We start from the raw sequence: 5,399 nt of genomic DNA on the forward strand, positions 1-5,399 counted from the left end.
ATGATTATGGCATCCCTCTTCATAGTTCGAATTGTAAGAATGTGACACATAAAATATTATGGCAGAAAATTGATAGAGTATCGTATCTTTATGTAAGACATTATGCATCATGTCCTATACGCTTCGGGTATAGGAACAATTGCATATGCTATAACATTTGACCATTCTAAAAATTTTCAAATGTCTAGCGCATTAAGAGGGAAAAAGGACAAGAATCGGTTTTGACTAAGATGATTAAATAACTATCGAAGGACGATCCAAAGCTCGCTGAGGATTGGTCGCTTGTGAGTAGTTGGAAGTAAGGTATTGGATGGACCGTATCGACATTATTATGAATAGATAAGATTCTATTAAGAATGAGTTGTCATATGGAAAATATGGAAATGTTTCCATGATGGGGAGTTGGAAATTAAGAATTTATGTCTAGATTAGAAAATTCTTATGTAAAAGGATGTTCAAAGGAATGTACTTTGAGTGAGAGACATCACATCTATAAAATTGTTTTGTAACAATTTTAATAGAGCACCTTGTGATTTCATTGGCCGAGTCTTTGTGATTTTTTGTGCTGTGACTTCGCAAGAGAATCATTGCATAGAATATTAGAATTTGACATATTCTAAAAGGTGGCAAGAATTTGGTATTCTTACACTAATTATAAAGATTGGGGATTGTGAAAAGAGTTTCATTTGAAAAGTTTTCAATTGATCTATTACACAAAGTATGGACCATAGGAAACCAAAGTGTGCATGCTTGGAGCATGGGACAGTTGTGGTTATGATTCGAGTTATAAAGTTGATTATCTGAAACGTTAAACAATGGATAATGAGTAATCAATATGGTGATTAAATAAAGGTGTTTTATTTATACTAACAAGTTTGGGGTCATATAAGAGTAAGTATTATCATTGTGTTTCTCTTTGCATGTTTTGACTTCCAGAATAGTTGGGTTTATTAAGAATAATCAAATTATTCGAAATGGTCCACAGTCGGCCATACGTTGGAAGTCGGTATGGAAGAAGACTGTCATGAATTGGTTTGTAGATTGTCCAAAGTGTATTAGACATAGCAAATATTTGCTGCAATGTTCATGCGTGTTTATGAATATGATTTTGAGCATTGGATTAAACCCACGCTCACTTGGATCGCTTCATGGATTTTATCACGATCGATTGGTGAGATGATAATATCTTGTATTCTTGAAACCGAGATGTGTGAGTTGTGTCTTGAGAATTGGTTGCACATTGATAATATGTAAACGCACCAGTAACTTGGTGTTATAAAACTTATTGTTGTGTGTGATTTGGTGAGTGAGTGCAAGCAAACATTGAGTCGAAGTTTATCCATTCATTTTACCCAAAGTGGGATAAAAGCGATATTTGTGATCCCCTCGATGATTTAGTGATGAAAAATGTAAATGCTCGGCCGGGCTAGGGCTAATTTGATTCGTTCAATTACTCGGTCGTCGTAAATCGGAAATCGAGAAACAACACATAGACTGAGAGAATGATTTCAATCCATGTCTCACGTCTATATGATATCTAGAATGGAGGAATATATGATCCCTTATCTAAAGGACAGGTTACTAATAAGATCAGAGTTCGACAACGTCTTTGAGAGCTACGATTGCTAATCGATTCGTACTTACATTTGTGGTTACTAGACTTATCCAAGTGGGAGACTGTTGGATTAGTGTCTAAGCCTGTAACCATATTTGGTAAGTACTTAACCCGATTGTGCATGGTCCTTTTAGGTTGCCTTCAACAAAGCAACTTGACTGGACAAGTAATAGAGAAAGAGGTTATTATGATTTATTAATATGTTATAAGAATAATATATTAAAGGAGAAATCATATTTGTTTAATTAATATTGGTCAATAATTAATTAAGAATTAATTTAGTGATCAAGTGTAATTAATTAAACTAGGCGGTTGAATTGTAATTATGTTATAGTTACAAAATATGGTAATGGTGATCCTTGATATGGGTTGGATGAATTCAAGGGATAAGATATCCTTGAAATCGTCCAAAGGTCCAAGAGATAAAGGTTATCAAGGCTTATCTTATGATTGCTTGGTGGGCAAGCAACTAGATAAGGATAATGACTGAAACCCTAATCTCAACCCAATATAAAGGACCCTAAGGCATAAGGAATCGTACACTTGATCCCTAGGGTATCTAGATCTGATTTTTACCTCTCCCCTTCTCTCTCTATAGCCTCTCCAATTGCTTATGGTGTTTATGAACCATTATAGGCACTACACTTGTGGTGCTTACTTTCAAGACTTAGGGTTTGAAGATTTAAGTTGTTATTGCAATATAACAACAAGAGGTATGTGATCTAACCTTATATGTGAATTTCGAAAATAGCAATCTAGTTTAAGGTTTTATATATGTGTTCATAATGTTGTGTATCTAATAGTGAAAACATAGATCCAAATCTAGGGTTGATGATTAAACATAATAATTATATTATGGTGGGTTGAAAACCCTATGTACTCACCAGGTTTCCCAACCTGGTCCACTCAGTTTACTTGTATAACAGGTGACGAGGTGAAGTTACATTACACTGAGAGATTAAGGAAATGTAGATCACTAGTGTAAATGAATGTAAGTTCTATTTATGCTTATGTTTCTATATAAACGATGACATCCCAAATGTTTTAAAATGAATAAAAATACATTTCTTCGGAAATGCTTTGATAATGAAGTTATCATGTTTTTTCTGGGAACAAATTCCGCAACGTTTTTATTAAAAGAGATACTCTGATTTTTTAAAGCATAAACAAAATCGGTCTTTTCTGGCCGTGAAATTGGGAATGTCATAGTTGGTATAAGAGCATTAGTTTAAGCGAACTAGGAATTTGTAGGATTTGTAGACTTAAACTTAGAATGTAAAGCAATGACTGTGAGAGTGAGCACTAGTTTATTTTAGGAAGAGTGCCTAAAAATGCTTTTATGTGCTAAATGGTTTGTGCCTAATATGTTGTTGTTTGTTCGGATCTATGGTTTATTGTCGATCGGATCTGGAAACTTTATGTGTTCAGGTTTCTAAACGTTTAATTACGGTATCAGAACTAGCATATAACTTTTTGGAGAGATAATGTAACATCCGGACTTTTGCCAGGTATCATGTAAATTGAATTTTTTTAAATTGTGAGGGGGACTCGGCGAGTTGGAGCTCAGACTCGCCGAGTAGAGAAGCGGATTGGACGATGGAACGCGCCCGGACTCGGCGAGTCCAGGATATGGACTCGGTGAGTCTGCGCTGTGTAGTGAAACCCTAAATTTCCGGGTTTGAGACCTATTTAAAGGGCCTTATGGCCGTCATTTGTTCTCACCCAACCCTGAGAGAGAGAAACCCTTGAGTGCTTGGACGATTTGAGAGAGAAAGGAGCATACCTTGACCTTGTGGGTGCTATTTAGCAAAGAAGGAGGTGATCCTAGGCAAGAGGAAGCAAAGGAGGTTACTATTTCGTGGATTTGGAGCCTAGATCATCAATCTAGAGGTATGATTTCGGTTTATATTCTGTTTGGTGAAGTATTATGCGATTTAGGGCGTATTGTGGACATTTATGGGATGATTTGATGCCCAATGGTTCCCTCCTTATGCTGAGGTTTTGGATCTGGACCCATAGAGGTCCAGAGAGCCTCACTCATCAAGCTTTTTGTATGGCAATGGAGTTCATGACCTTGTGTTGTAGTATTTGAGTCAAAAACATCATATATGGTCATATAGAGGTTGTATGTGCATCAAGATTGTAACTTTACATGCTAAATGAGCTTGGAAGGACTGGATCTATGGGTTAATGGACTGGATCTGACCTTATGAGCAAGTTTGAGTCATTGCATGGCACGGACTCGCCGAGTCCGAAGAACAGACTCGGCGAGTAGCATGAATGTTGCCCGACCACACAGTGGGTGGTCTCGCCGAGTTGGGAAGGGTGGACTCAGTGGGTCAGGGGGGGAGTCATAGTGGACAGGTGGACTGAGTCAAGCTGGACTCGCCGAGTTGTTCTGAGACTCGGCGAGTTGAGTCGTGGTGGCCCCACAACTCATGCCAGGTGGAACTCGTCGAGTTGGGAGAATACTCGACGTGTCAAGGGAGGATCCCAGGGAAATTGGTGTATACGCTCAGACTCGCCGAGTCGCTATAGCGTACTCGCCGAGTCCGGTCAAAGTTGACCGTTGACCGTTGACCAGCGTTGACCTAAGTTGACTTGTTATAGTATGGTCAACCCTAGTTGGGAAAGTGTTAATTAGAGATGTATTGTGCTATAGGGGGACTATAGCTCGGCAGATCGAGTGATTAGCGATTTCAGATTTACGACTTACCGAGACACACGAGGTGAGTCTTCTCATTATACTTTACCTTGAGTAGGTAACCAGAGTTATGTGATAGAGTATTGGTATGCTATGTATGTTACGTGTTGTTCTGCATTATTTCTATGTGATTTATGTGGTGCATATTTATCAGAGCTAGAACCTGAGGGTTCACAGAGTTTGGGTGCACGGACCCACAGAGTTATAGCCTCGAGTGGCTAATATGTGTTATATGTGGTATTTTGGGGAACTCACTAAGCTTTGTGCTTACAGTGTTTGATGCTATTGTTTCAGGTACTAGTGACGATCGCGGGAAGGCGTCGGCTTGATCCGTACACACACACGCTCGGAGTTGATATTATGGTCTTGGGATTTTGTATTGTCTTGTTGGATAATTAAATGGTTGTTTTTTTTTATGAATATCGATGGAATTATGTTTTATAAAAATTGAAAATTTTGTTTTGAAATTTACGGTGTTACAAATGGTATCAGAGCTAGGGCACGGGTCGATGTGTTCGACAGGGACGTCGAACCCTATAATGGGGGGTGAAGGTGGGTTGCACCTGATCCTACATCGGCTTGGAAGGAGAACAAAACATCTCCTTATAAGGGGTGTGGATACCTTCCTTGTCACAACGCGTTATAAAGCCGTGAGGGCAGCAGATCCCATAAGAACTCTGCAGTTAAGCGTGCTCGGGCGGGAGTAGTACCGGGATGGGTGACCCCCTGGGAAGTCCTCGTGCCGAGTGGCCTAAAGCTGACAATATTGTGATACGTGCCAGATGGGGGTGTTACAAATGGTATCAGAGCCTTGGTTTGAGGGATTCGGGTACACCTTTGGGGGTATTTGAACTCAAACTGAGGAATTGGGAAAGTATTTTCAAAATAAAACCAACATTTTCTAAGAGTAAAAGATTTTCTTGAAAAGGAAACAGATTCCAGGAAGAAACGTGTGTACGATCAGTCAGCGCCCGAACGGTGAATTCCCAAAATACCTTTATATTATGTGATAATTAATATTAATATGATGTGTTTGCATGCTAGAGTAGGCTAGGTATTGCTAATAGGACTAGAGTGGCC

At 38.9% G+C, this 5,399-nt stretch overlaps 1 pseudogene; it reads left to right on the forward strand.

The window, feature by feature from the left end:
- The first annotated feature begins 4,952 nt into the window (after positions 1-4,952).
- LOC145044787 (5S ribosomal RNA) lies at positions 4,953-5,070 on the forward strand (annotated as a pseudogene).
- Positions 5,071-5,399: the final 329 nt, after the last annotated feature.

This window comes from Lactuca saligna, chromosome 4 (assembly GCF_052625555.1).
Source record: "Lactuca saligna cultivar CGN05327 chromosome 4, ASM5262555v1, whole genome shotgun sequence".
NCBI classification, from domain to species: Eukaryota; Viridiplantae; Streptophyta; class Magnoliopsida; order Asterales; family Asteraceae; genus Lactuca; species Lactuca saligna.